Raw genomic sequence first — 15,417 nt, forward strand, 5'->3', positions numbered from 1 at the left:
CTGGTGTCACTCTAAGGGAGAAATCATTCAACAAACATTTAAAATTGGAACTCAATTAAAGACATCAATTAAGGAAAGCATAATAGAAGATCAATGAAACAATAACATCCTAGGGTTTACAAGTCCAAATACCCACTAGGGGTTTAGCTCTCCATGGAGCAAAATACAATCAATAATGAAATCAAAAGTAAAAATATGCAATCCATAAGTAAAACTGCCTCGGTATTCTTGTCGATGGTCTTGTGGAGTAGCCTTGTCCTCTTTAAAGGTTCCCTTGTCAAGCCTAGGGCACACCTCGCCGCATCGGTCCCAACGAAAGCACCCCCAATAACTCTCTTCCAAAGGAACGCGGTGTCGATGGCCATTGAACCACTCCAAAAACCTTGCCAAAGCCTCTCTAAACCCTAATCGCAGGCCCCTCCAAAGTTGGGGAAAATATGGAGAAAAGATGGAAAAAAGGATTATAAAATCGGGCTGAATCGCGGCTTTATATAGGCTTAACTCAGGAATCCACACGGGCACGTGAAATTTCTACACAACCGTGTGAATCTACAGAACTTGGTTTTTCAGCGGCCTGTGGAAAGTAGCTACTACAGTAAATTACTATAGTAACCTGCTACAGTACTCCTGCAAAAACACTCCCGAATCCACAGTTTTCATCGAGGCAACATAAACGGGCACATGTCTATGCCGAAGATTCCGTCGCTTCTTCAATAAGGGATAACATTGACGAAGATCTTGCTATCATTGCACAAGTCAGAATACGCAAATGTGACTGCCTTTGTGCTCCTCAAAACCATGTAATTGCTTGAGCGCATGGAGGTTGGCACAGATTCACGTATCTTCAAGCACAACTTGTGTCTTCAAGTCTGTTCACTCCAAGATTCCATCAACAAAATGCAATCGCAATCTACTTTGTCTTCCTTCCTCTATATTTGGGTCCACAACCCTACATGCACATAATTCACACAAATACACATATATTAACGCTAAAATATGATAAAAGTAATGCTCATTGTAAAAAAAAAAATACTTCGTATTACTAATACACAAGCACTTATTAGCATCAAATCCAGATTATGGCGAAATAAGTTATGTTCCAAATAAGGTAACATAAGAAATATACTTCTTTTCTTCCACCACTTCATATGATCAATAAGACCCTTGCCATTTCTACTTGAACTCTCTTTATTAGATTATTGCACACTAATTCTTGGATGTTTTGTTTTTTTTGCGCTTCTTCCTTCTATTCTCTTTCTTGCCTTTTCTCTTCATAAATTTTCCAAAAGTGAATCGAAGCCCATCTAACTAATTCAACGCATCACTTCCACTTGCTCGCTTTGTTGGTAGCCTTACTTCCTCAATGCCATCAAATCATTGTTTTTGATAATGAAACCGGTGACTTTTGGGTAACTACTTAGGAGAATACATGTAATAATATTTTTTACCCTTATATAACCACAAAGAAGATGTGTTTTCAGCACAACATGGACATGCAAACTTCCATTTGGTGCTCCAACTTACAAAATATGCAAACCTGGAAAGTTCTTTATTGTCACATCCTGTCCTGCAGGTCTGACACATGACATACCGCCACGACAACCCGGGGGAGGTCAAACACCTGCCTCAACTGCACATCGTCCTAAGGCTAACCTGTTAACTGTACAAAATAATTATAATAACCACGAAGGACTCAACTATAAATATACACAAAGTCTGGATACAAGAACATCATGACCATAATAAGACAGGGAAACATAGGAAATTACAACACCAGACATAAATTCACAATACAATCCCAAAATCCTGGATATAGTTTCTTGTACAAATCTTAGACAACGGCAGGATACAGGGTATCCAAAGGGGAAATTAAATACAAATTAGTCAACATGAATAACCTAATGGATCCCACCAATACATGCCAAAGACAAAAAGATAAATAAAATATATATATATATATATATCTTAGAATGAATGCACCAACTATAGACCATTGCCAAACATGACACCTTCGCACCGTTACGCCGATCTAACACCTGAAAAATGGGAATGAGGGGAGGATAAGTAACTAAGTTACTTAATGAGGTGCTAAACGCGAAGCTTTATCTAATACATCACGAACTAAAAATACAATGTCAAAAATATGTTTCGATCCTCAAAATATTTAATATACTTTAGATAACAAGTATGAAATAAGAAATTAAGTTTGTATCAATAAAATGCTCGATAAAACCCTTCATATCATCACAAAATCAATATAAGTATGCAATCCAAATTCATACATTTGTTTAGTAACTTATAGCTCAAAACGGTTAAAAATAAATAAATCAACAATTAAAATGATTGATAATATCATAAATAGCCTCGAGAACCCTCCCTCGATGGGAAGTTCATGTGGTTACTCCAAACAACCAAACTATATTCAAGTCAGGGCTCTACGCTCCCACTTGAAATGGCATAACCGGTTTGACGGTTTTCCACGCCACCTCTACTAGGTTGGCCCGTGGAAACCATCCACTTCTTACTATAGTAAGTATTGGAGCTCATCTCCCATGTCACCATCAAAACAAATAAATAACAATCCAGCCTGTAGGCTCAGTATATACCTCAATAGGAAAGCATAAATCTCAACAGGAGATCACAAGTGTTTACAATTGCAACTTTCACTCCATGAGTGAATAACTTGATTATAACATCATCAATGGAAACAATTTTATTAAGAACATCATACAAAATTATTCTTTGAAAACATGCTTCAGATATAAGATCATCACAATGGAATTCAATTTGGCTTACACATGCCTTATTGGTCATCATAACAAAAATATCAAGTCCCTTGAAAATACATAATTCGAAAAATATATTTTAAAACATAGGGTTACCAAAACACAAGTAATAATATATAGAATCTTTACCAATAATCATGAAATAAGCCAAATCATAAATCATCATGATTTCTAAATCCCATGGAAAGCATTTTAAGAGTTTTTGAAATAGAAAGTTTATCTTTCAAAGGCAAGCAATTTATATATTTGAAAATATGCATGATATATAGTCCATGATTTAATAAAATCCCACTCACACACTTGGTGAGCTAAAACACTCCAGTGTTGCTTCCCCATTGGCTCTAATTCATTGCATGAATCTTCACCTCCTAGAAGCAATTAAACAACCTAAAACAAACAAAAAAAGATCATCATCAATTTAATCAGCTTAAATGAAGGAAAATGTTCAAAACGGAAAAATAATTGCTTCTAGGATTTTGTAAGCACTCTAACAAGAAAATCTAACAAGAATGAAACTCTCACAATCCTCAAAACAACCAAGAAAAGCAAGAGAAACTCAACTTGGCTCTATGCTACAGTAACCATAATATAGATCATTAAAGATCACCCTCAATCCTTCACCAAAACAAGGTTTTACAACTTCAAAATGATTCTAACCTTTAAATACCTTCAAAACCTAAGATTTAGCACCAAAAGTTCGAAGAAACTCAACAATAAAGAGAGGAGAGAAAAGGAGGAAGAAGAAGAGAATCCACTTACCACCGAATCTTCTCTATATTCTAAGCAATCTCTTCTTCATGAAAGGAGAAGAAATCTCCATTCCTTTCTTTACTTGGAGGTCAAGTATGAGGGTTTTGGTGAGATGGAATGGAGGTTCTAGAGGAGGAGGAGGAAGTAAAAGAAGAAAAACGGCTCAAGAAGACCCTAGAATGTCCAAGAAACCCCTTAAATAGGCCAAGACTCGTGAAGCTTCATGGGTTGATTTATGGGTCATGATACCGATTGTATTATGGGCCGTAAAAGTCACTGAATTGCTGATGGGCTGTATTACAGGCCGTGAACCTAACCATTTAGCCCCATTGTGGCACACCAAGTGTCCACAAGGTTCTTGCTCTTACCCTTTTCAAGGGTTGTCTCCCACCTTTTAACCTCCTTAAAGACCTCAAATAAATTTTTTAACACAAGAGGACACTCAAAGGAACTTAAACATACATTTTAAACTCAAGAAACAAAACACAAGAGAAGTAGAAAAAAGTCAAACTCCCACATCCTACCCCCTTAAAGAAATTTTGACCCGAAATTTTCGCATATCTCTATCCTCAAACAAAGGAGGGTACTTGTTCATTGAACTACTAAGGAAAAATACTCAAGACTTCCAAGAGACATGAAACTCATACCATAGATGCACCCCTCTCAATTCTTGGCCTTACTTTCACATTATCATAACTTATTACTGAGACATTTATCAAAGATCATCAATAGTGTACTGTTGTACCCTTTCCTGATTTAGACCTCGGGCCTATTTAGATTTTTATGCTTGCATTAGGGGTAAAATGGTCATTTAGTAGTAGTGGCATTTTTGCATGTTTGCATAGTAGCTTTTATGTGAAAAATCAAGGGCAATTCCGTCATTTGGATCCATTTTATATGATTTTTCTATTAATTAGGTCATTTCCTATATATATAAAAAAAAAAAATTGATGAATGAATGAGAAAAGCCTGGAACTTTCTTTTTCCTTCTTGCTTCCTTGCTTCCTTGCTTCTTGTTCTTCTTGTTCGCCAAGCATAAACCTAGAAAATCTTTCCGGCGAGAATTTCTGGCGAACTTCAATACCAAACTTATTCCTCTCTCACTCCCGAATCCGGTAAGCCTAAGATTCAATGTTTTTGTTTTGTATTTCTTCCGTATTTCCTAGTTTTTAGAATTGTATAAAAACTTTGATTTCTTCAAGGATATGATTATTCATAGGCTTAAATTGAAGCCAATGATTTACAATGCATGTATGAGAATGTTGTAGAAGAAAATTTTTGATTTAGAGTTGTAAATTGGGAGAAAACCATAGTATAAGGTTCGGGGTTTACTGTAGCAATTCCGAAGTTACTGTAGTACCAAAAAATTTTGAGTCTTTCCTGATATTTCTTTTGTTCACATTGAAGCTCTCCTTACCCTTAACTCATTGGAACTATTTTTATTCCATTCTGAGATCGTTTGGATCCAAAATGACGATGTTTTGCCCTAAAACCCTAATGTTTTGTATTAGACTTGTATAATTGTATTTTTATACATTTTCTTGTGATTATCATTCTTATGTTCATTAGAATTTGAATTCCATACTTGTATCTAGGTGGCGAAGCATCCTCTAAAGGGAAGGAGCTAGCCGATCACTGAGTGCGTCTCAGGACGAGACGACTGGTTCTGTGAGTGGTTAAAATTATAATTGCATAGATTTAATAAGAGTACTAAAGTATTTCTTCATGTGTTTTATCACATAAACTTGATGATAAATTGATTTCCTTTGATATATATTTTGAGTACGAATTTACTTGAATGGTTAAACCTAGAATGCTTATACATATTTATTTTGAAAGAAACATGTTTACTTGCATTTCCGTATTTATATGCAAATGAGACATGGTTTAAAGTACATTTTTGTATGTATATGAAAATGAGATATGGTTTGATGTATATTTCCACATTTATATGCAAATGGAACATAGTTTGATATACAATTCCTAGTTTAAACATTATATGATGGATTCTTTGAATTGGAAATTGGAAAGAATTATTCTGTGGCATTTAGTTTTGATGGTGACAGCGGACTTTAGTCCTACACTACAGTGTGGGGTTCCACGGTCCGGCCTGATGGGAGGCGGCGTGGTTAGCCCTGGTTTACCCTGGTCAAGAGGTGCGCGGAGCCATTGCAGGGGGTTCTGTTATGTGAGAAACCCGGTGTCACCACACGGGGATCTCAGTGGACAACACCAAGGAAAGGCACCCTTTTCCTTTTAAATTTTAAAAAGTTTTAAAAACTCCTTGGTGGTCCCACAGCTAGTCGCGGCCACGATTAGTGTGGGAATTGTTTTAGGCCAGCCTATATTTTCGGAGCTATGTTCATTATGTTTTTTTTTTAAAATGTTATTTGCTTTTACTATTGATGAATCTTGTGTTACTTGTTAATATGTTGAATACTTGGAACTGATTTTATATGTTATTATTATTTTTGGAATTACTACTTGAAATACTTTATCACTCTGTTACATCTATGCTGACACCACTCACTGGGTAACATCCGTTACTCACCACACCCCTTTTTATCTTTTCAGACTGCGACGTTGGACAGAGTTGTGCTGTGCAGCAGTAGAGGTTTATCTGTACTTCTTGTTTAGGTTTGTTATAGTATGCATGACCCTATATGGATCCACTAGACTTGACCTTATATGTGGTTCTTGTATTTATATTTTCGGGTTGTATCTTAAAACCCTGGTTTGTGCTGTAATTGTTGCTACTTGTGTTTAGGTTCCCTAGTACTGGGGAACCCTATTGTGATATTTTATTATGTTGTCTTCTAGTTATATAATTGTGATATCAGGTTTATATTGAGCCTTACGGCGACCTGAATGTGGGGTCGTTGTGGAACCCACTTCTTGTCGTCGTGGCGGTTGCCACGTGCCCAGTTAGGTTCGGGGCGTGACAGTGTACAATCAATCAATCTCAATTAATAGACTTACAAGTTTGATTTGTCCATGACTATATAATTTCCAAATAATCATATTCACTTGCACCAAATTGCAATGAACATGAAAATATACTTCTACCATCATGTGCCTTTGTGTGTCAGGATCTTGCTCAAATATTGTGTTCAAGGTTTTGATATGATCTACATCTCCCAACATAATATCTCTACTCTCAAACATCAACATTAATTTTTTCAATCATAACTTCATTGCACCAATTTTTTTTTTCTTAAATTGACTTCCTCCTAATAGGAACATTTTACCAAACAATTTTAGTGAAATCACAAGGATCTTTAATATGACAATCTAATTTCATTCCAATCTTTGACACGTATAATTCAAGTCATTCATTATTATTTCTTCTCATCAAGTGGATCATTGCTTACATATTATCCGCAAAGGATGTATACGAACATTTTGCATACAACCACTAGATTCCTTCTCATGAACTTTAATATTATCCATGAACATGACCCTTTTCTCATATACAATTCTTCAAACATTTATATTCATCCCAAAATGGGCCAAACATCACATATAACACAAGAGATCTACTTAATCTTCTTACAAATATCACAATAAACATAACTCCCAAAGATCTTCAATTGCCAAAACCAAATTGACATCAATTATGAGATTTTTCTATACAACACATAATAATTCTCCAAAGGAATTTCCATTGCATCAAAATAGGTTCATCACACTCATGTATTCAAATCCAACAACAATTATAGTTATTAACACATATTCTTCAAACATATTGTAAAATCAAACTATATTCAAACTTTGTATACTTCAATTGTAATATCACACTTTAATAACTTTAGAAAAATTACAAAACCAAAGTCATCAAATTATCCTTAATTCATATATACTACTAGGGGAAATTTTAACCTTATCTTCACAAGGATTAATAGGATATTCACCAATTAAACCCATGATACATCCTCGTTAACTTCATAATTCAAAACTTATATTAATTTACTATTGCAACAATACAATACAATTCAAAAGATACAAAATTGATTACATGATTATCGATTTTAACTTCTCATACTATCACAAGTTTCTAACCATTTTTCAATCACCCATCAGAGGTATAAACATATCATTAATTCACATTCAATTACTTAATTAAATCATATCAAGTTATCCAATAATTTTAAAAGACATATCCAAGCCAAGAAATGAGAGGAGAATTAAAACTAAGGAAGAAAAGCTGAAGTTTGCAAAGAAATCTTTGAGTCGCTACAGTACCAAAACTATAGTACTGTATCTCATTAAGGCACACACCAATGTACATAAAGGTATATAGTACTAAGGCACATCGAGTGTTAGACAAAATGCACAAAAGACAACAAATATACAGTAATAAGAGCAAGAACGGCACAATACCAAGGAAATAAAACTATTTAGAAATTAAGCCCTATACTCAGAACTAACGCCCCCGATACTGCCTTCTATAATATAATTCCTTTGCTCAACTTCCACACCATAGTGAAGAACCGCATGTGCATCATCATAGGTTATTGTCATCTCTCTAGTTATTCCATATCATCTACGTAATTTGGGCATATACTGTGGTTTTATGTGATACTGCTCCACGTAAATGTCTCGTCATTCAGATGCAACGATCATGGTAAAATCTCTAGGTCTCATACTCACCACCAAGTGTGTCTATGGCACTAAAACATAAGTATAAGTTCACTCTTACCTGCCAGGTTCTTTGTTGAGTTATCAGTCAGTGTCACATTTGAGATTTCTTTGGAAAGTTCTAAAACTTCATTTTGCTCATCCACAGTAGTAGTAATGGCAATAGCAGAAGCCTCGACTTGAGCTGCTTCTTCCTCCTTCATTTGTTCTTCTAACAGGTGGTTCTCCACTCTTAATCTATCATATCTCGGAGGAGGTAACCTTCTTTGTCGCCTTGGTGTCATGTTTACTAATTCTGCAAGTGAGTCAATCCTTTTCAAATAAAATCTTTGATCTTGCTTCTATTTTAAGGGTAAGTTTTAGGAGTATAGACTATGAGGTCTATAGTGCAATTCTAGGAGTAGGCATCCCAAGCACTATCGAACCACATTACGCTATCGGCTCCCACGCTTCAATCAATAATCTAAATAACTCAAACAAGACACACACATCCTTGTGATGGTGTCAATCTTTGAAGTCTAAAATTAACTCTATCTTTCATCCTACTCTAAAACTTGAGAAAATCTACATGGCGATGATAAGGCAAGTACTCTTGTCCTGAGATATTGATTCCACTATAGCTCAATATTTCCATCCACACTCAACTACTCTTATCTCTGTCGAATACAAATCAAGATTTGGCATTGTCATATCAAACACAAACATCAAAATACTAGGCTCCTGCCTAAGTGGTTAAGGGAAAAGAATGGAGATGACTAACAACGCCCTTTTGCGTGTGTACCGCAAGTGCACGGGTTTGTCGAAGTAATACTACCACGGTGAGTGGGTAGTCGAATCCATAGAGAAGAGTGATCAGAAACACAAAGATTGCTATTTAACTAGAATAAGGATGAATTAATAGTGATGTGAATAAGAATCAATGCAAATAGAAATAAGAAAAGAAGAAGGAGGCGCAAATAAAAGATAGGAGAGGCAATTGATGATAAATGGGGCACCTAGACATTGCTCACCCCAGGACTATTGTGTTAAGTACAAGACTAATCATTATGCTTCCTAACTAATGTATAATGAGTCATGGAGATCCTTAAACACATGTTCCTAAAACTTAAGGTCAACCGTGACTAACCCTACACTATGCCCCGGTGGAGAAATCTTTTAGTCTCGACACCTCACACTGTGTTAGGTTGCTTTAGGTTCTAGGGATTCCAAGTTATAAACCCTATTCCATAAAATAGATCTAACCCTTTGGTTGAGGCGAAAGAACCCTAGTCACAATTAAGCCCCATATACTAAGGATTACTTCAACGCTTCACTCTGTCGCTTGCGCAACTAAGCCCCAGCGGAGTTCGTCTCTTCGCACTTCACTCTATTGTGACTACAAAGAACTCTTGGAATGTGGAGGTAGAATAAATCACACGGGAGGGGAAAGGGGACGCTCCGCTACCTCTCAACTCACCCTCTCAACGCTCTCCAATCTAGCATTGTCTAACCCTCATGGTGTGTTACTCATCCACAAGGATTACCAACATGGATTCTCAACCCTAGTCTCACTCTAAGAGAAAATCAACTCAGCAATCATTCAAGATTGGAACTCAATTAAAACATCAATTAAAGAAAGCATAATAAAAGGTCAAAGTAACAACATCATCCTAGGGTTTACAAGTCCAAGTACCCACTAGGGGTTTAGCTCTCCATGGAGCAAAATACAATCAATAATGAAATCAAAAGTAAAAATATGTAATCCATGAATAAAACCCCCTTGGTGTTCATGTCGATGGTCTTGTGGAGTAGCCGCATCTTCTCCAAAGGTCCCCTCGTCAAGCCTACGGCACATCTCGCCGGATTGATGCCGATGAAAGCTCCCCAATAACTTTCTTCTGAAGAAAACGCGATGTCAAAAGCTGTAAACCCCTCCAAAAACCTAGCCAAAGCCTCTCCAAACCCTATCCGCGGACGCCTCCAAAGTTGGAGAAAAGATAGCCAAAAGATGGAAAAAAAAATTTCTGAAATTGGGCTGAAATCATGACTTAAATAGGGCTGGAATCGGGCATCCACACGCTACAGTACAGTAAATTGCTACAGTGTCTACTACAGTAAATCGATTTTCTGCATCATGTGAATATTAACCTGCTGCAGTGATTTGCTACAGTGCTCCGCCAAAATACTCCTATATCCACACTTTTCATCGAGGCAACATAAAGGGGCACACGTCCATGCATCTTCAAATAAAAGCACATTTGATGACATTTTGCTAGCTTTGCACAAGTCGCAACACATGAGTGTGACTACCTTTGTGCCCCTCCTATTTGCATATTTCCTTGAACACAATGGAGTTGGCACACACTCACATGTCTTTGAGCACAACTTGTGTCTTCACGTTTGTTCATTCCAAGATTCCATCAACCAAAGTGCAAACACAATCTACTTTGGCTTCTTTCTTCTATACTTGTCTCCACAACCCTACATGCACAAAAGAACACAAATACACATGTATTAGCGATAAAATGTGCTCATCGTAAGAAAAGAATACTTCGTATTACTAATACACAAGCACTTATCAATGACACTCCACACTACACCCTCTTAGGAAAGGTAGGATTAGGCTAGGCTCAACATTGAGACAAATTAGACCAGTTCATACCAAAATACAAAACCAAGTCACTCTAATGGTAGACAAGTTAAACCAATCCAAAATTTAACTTCAGAATAAGAGTTGGGGAAATTGAGCTAACATTATTGCTACATTATCAGGTGGGCTCTATGTGGCCCATAAACCCAAACTATACGAAGTGTATCTTTGGACTACCTCAAGCCTTATTTGAAATATTTAACTCAATCACCAGTATAAACTTCCACAAAAGTTTGTTTAAATTCATCAAAGCCATAGGTACATATATATTCTGATTTCTTTAACTTTTCTCTATATCTATAACTTAACCAAGTCCCTTTACACATTTACTAAGTTTAATCATAAATTCTCTTGCACTTTTATCTCTTAACAATTCATCAGTCACTCTAAACGTAATATCTCCAATGATACCACACATAATTTCTCCTTCTAGTCATATTGACACATTTATAAGTTCACAAATACACTCTTCATTTTTTCCCCCAAAACTTCTTTCATTAAAGTTATTTTTAAACAACTCCCAAATACTACAAATTTATCAACATAACAAGGTTCCCGACTTCAAATGTCCAATAACAACATTTTTTGCATTCACATCTACTCAAATTCTTCTAACCATACCTGTAATCAAATTAATATCATTCTTTTACCATACTTTCTCATAGTCACTTGGTTGTTGATTACATATTATACTCAAAGTATTATATCAAACACCTTGCTTGCATCCACCAAGTTTCATCTCATTGACTCTAACATAACTCACTAATATGATACTTTTACATTTATTGCTCTTCAAGAAATTTTTGTCCAACTCAAAATGAACAAATTACCCTATCTAATACATAAGTACCACTTAATTCTCTTCCAAAGATCACAGTAGACCTAACCCTCAAGGGTCTTCAAAGGTCACAAACCTAAGAACATCAAATATGAAGTTTCTTATACAACACATAATAAACCTTGGCGAACAGAATAATAAGAGGTCAAAGTAATTAAAGTAAATCAAATTGAGAATACCAGACAAAATCATCCAATAAATTGATGGAGATTCCCCAATTAAACAAGGTATGATACCCCATCAAGACAACACAAGAATTTCAACAATACCATACCAAATCAACATTGAAACATAATAATGCATGAGTGGGTGTCGTGCTAACAAAGTTAACTAGGAAGAATACCAAAACAATCCCTAGATTATACTTCTACATGCATATGTACTATATATTTGACCTTAACGGATAATAAATGATTAAAGTCTCAAACCCAATCGTTAACCAGACTCAAGGGACACGATTAATGAACAGACTACAGGCCTAGGTTATCCGACTAAATCTAAAACTCTAGCTCTGATACCATTAAGAATGCAAAGTGTTCTTTCCTTACGATGAGCATTACTTTTATCAGGTTTAACATGTGCATTTGTATTCTTTTGCACGTGTAGGGTTGTGAAGCTAAATATTAAGAAAAGAAGCCAAAAGTAGATCGTGAACGCACTATTTGGTAGAATCTTGGAATGAACAAACACAAAGACACAAGTGGGGCTCTAAGATACGTGAATGTGTGCCAACCTTCATGTATTCAAGTCATTACAATGAGTTGGAGGGGCACGAAGGCAGTCACATTTGCGTATCCCGACTTGTGCATTAATAGCAAGATCTTCACCAATAAGGCCTTTGATTGAAGAAGAGTTGCGATCTACGGCATAAACGTGTGCCCGTTTATGTTACCTCGATGAAAAGTGTGGAATTGAGAGTGTTTAGGCGGAGTTCTGCAGCAAGTATTATAGCAAATCACTGTAGCAATATACTATAGCAGTTACTGTTCACAATCGGCCAAAAATCAGGTTTCCAGAGAATCCACACGGGCGTATGGAAATTCCCCACCCCCGTGAGAAAATTCCACAGGCCCGTGTGGAGAATCCACAAGGGCGTGTGGATACCTGATTCCAGCCCTATTTAAGCAACGATTCAGCCCGATTTTAAGAGGAATCTTTCACCCTTCTCTCCAACTTTTCTCCATCTTTTGAAAGGCCGTCGGCTAGGTTTTTGAGAGGCTTTTGACAAGTCTTTGGAGTGGTCCTATGGATTCGACACCGCACTTCTCTTGGAAAATAGTTATCAGGGGAGCTTTCGCTGGCACCGATCCGGCGAGGTGTGCCCTAGGCCTGACAAGGGACCTTTGGAAAAGAAGAGGCTACTCCACAATACCATCGACACGAATACCGAGGGGGTTTTCCTATGGATTACTTGTTTATACTTTCGATTTCATTATTGATTGTATCTTGCTCCATGGAGAGCTAAACCCCCTAATAGGTATTTGGATTTTGTAAACCCTAGGATGTTAATGTTTGTTTGACCTTTTATTATGCCTTTCTTATTTAATGTTTTTAATTGAGCTCACTACACCATAATGGGTCTTTAGCGGCATTAATTTTGCGGCGTTTTTTTCCAAACGCCACTATATTTATGACTTTAGCGGCGTTTTTCCATAAACGCCACTAAAAAAATAATTTACCGGCGTTTTTCTGCAAGTGCCACTAAAGTACTGTAATTTAGCGGCGTTTTTGTAAAACACGCTGCTAAATTCTAGATGTTATTACTAAAATTTATATTTAGCGGCGTTTTTTACTAAAACACCACTAAAGTCATAATACTATTAAATTTCAAAGCACAAAATTTATCTTTATCGCCGTTTTTATAATAAACGCCACTAAAGTAATGTAATTAGTATCGTTTTTAGAAAACACACCACTAAATTCCTGATATAATAAAATTTGAAACTAATAAAATTTATATTTAGCGGCGTTTTTTTAAAACGCCATAAAAGTACTGTACTTAAGCGTCATTTATGACTAAAAATGCCGCTAAAGTTATGATATAATTAAATTTTTAAAAGCCAAAAAATTTAGATTTAGCGGCGTTTTTTCAAAAACGCCGCGAGATGGTAAAAAAATTTTTATTTGAAAATTTATAAAATTGAAAATTCCGTGTCATTTGTCTCATAAAAACACCGTGAAAATCTATTTTTTTAATTTAAAAATTACAAAATTAAACTTTAGCGGCGTTTATGCATAAAAACGCCGCCAAAATTTATTTTTTTTGAAAATTCAAAATTTGCGCCGTCTTTTTCGAGAAATTTGAGTTTGGCGCCATTAATTTTAAAATTCTTATTTAGCGGCATTTTTTAAGAAAAACGTCGCTAAATACCATCAGTTTTTATTTTCTATAAATACCATCAGTTTTTATTGTGGATGGGTGGCACGCCATGAGGGTTAGACAAAAGTAGATTGGAGAGGGTTGAGAGAGTGAGTCGAGAGGTAGTGGAGTGTCTCCTTTCCCCTCCAGTGTGATTTATCCTACCTCCAATTCCTAGAGTTCTTTGCGGTTACAATACAGTGAAGAACTAAAGGATGAACTCCGCTGGGGCTTAGTTGCGAGAGCAACAGAGTGAAGCCTTGAAGTGACTTTAGTATCTGGGGCTTAACTATGACTAGGGGTCTTTCGCTTGGACCAAAGGGTTAGATCTACACATAGGAATAGGTTTTATCACTTGAAATCCCTAGAACTCCATGCAACTTTGCACAGTGTGAGATGTTGAGATTGAGCGATTTCTCCGCCGGGACATATTGTAGAGTTAGTCACGGTTGACCTTAGGTTTGGGACCGTGTGCTTTAGGATTTTCATGACTCATTAAGCGTTAGTTAGGAAGCATAATAGTAGGTCTTGCACATGAAACATTAGTCCTAGGGGAGCATTGTCCGAGTACCCCACTTCTATTGATTGTTTTTCCGCTCACTTACTTGGGCCTCTCGTTCTTGTTTCTTTTGTTTCTGCTTACATTACACTTTATCAACTCATTCATTATTCATCTTCGCTTGGTTAAGTAGCAATTTTAGTATTTTTATCCCCTACTCCCTGTGGATACGATACCCCACTCACCTGGGATTTATTACTTCAACAAACCCGTGCACTTGCGGGTCACACGCAAGAGGCGTTGCTAAGTTTTTAGACCCATTGCCTGGGAGTAGGCATTTAGAGATACTTTGCACTTTGTTATCTTAGCCATTCATCATTCATTCTACTTCACATCTTATTCTATCATCGTTCTGATTTATTTTCTTTATTTTGGTACAGCTCTAAGTTATGACCCAAGGGAACCCTTTGATAGTAATTGAAGGTGATCCTGAACTTGAACGTACACTCAGAAGAAAGGGTAAAGAACCTGTGCAAGAACCGTTGAATCTAGCTAAAGTGGAAGTTGAAGGGTCTAACAACATGGCAAAACAGAATGAACAACAGAGAACACTTTCAGAATATGCCAGACCATCAGTATTGGGGACACAATCTAGTATTGTGCGGCCCCCGATTACAGCTCCGAACTTTAAGCTAAAGCTAGCATTCATCCAAATGATACAGCAGTCGGCGCAGTTCAATGGTTTGGCCGATGAGGATCCAAACAACCATATTGAAAACTTCTTGAAAGTTTGTGACATTCTCTCTAAAAGGAAGAGCAAAGCAATGGCAACATTCTTTACCACGAGCATCCATCATGACGTGGAATGAAATGGTCGAAGCTTTTCTTGCAAGATACTTCCCCCCAGGGAAATCGGTG

At 36.6% G+C, this 15,417-nt stretch overlaps 2 long non-coding RNA genes across 2 annotated transcripts; one reads left to right on the forward strand and one right to left on the reverse strand.

The window, feature by feature from the left end:
• Nucleotides 1-1,717: 1,717 nt before the first annotated feature.
• On the reverse strand, nucleotides 1,718-3,684 carry LOC120282672. Its single transcript, XR_005543014.1, has 3 exons — nucleotides 3,546-3,684; nucleotides 3,083-3,173; nucleotides 1,718-2,036 (listed from the first exon to the last, which is right to left on the reverse strand). It is a non-coding gene; the product is annotated as an uncharacterized LOC120282672 (long non-coding RNA).
• A 1,454-nt stretch (nucleotides 3,685-5,138) lies between these two features.
• Nucleotides 5,139-6,359, forward strand: LOC120281718. The gene is made up of 2 exons (XR_005542768.1): nucleotides 5,139-5,204; nucleotides 6,111-6,359. It is a non-coding gene; the product is annotated as an uncharacterized LOC120281718 (long non-coding RNA).
• The last annotated feature ends 9,058 nt before the right edge of the window (nucleotides 6,360-15,417 follow it).

This window comes from Dioscorea cayenensis, chromosome 18, assembly GCF_009730915.1.
Source record: "Dioscorea cayenensis subsp. rotundata cultivar TDr96_F1 chromosome 18, TDr96_F1_v2_PseudoChromosome.rev07_lg8_w22 25.fasta, whole genome shotgun sequence".
Classification (NCBI taxonomy): Eukaryota; Viridiplantae; Streptophyta; class Magnoliopsida; order Dioscoreales; family Dioscoreaceae; genus Dioscorea; species Dioscorea cayenensis.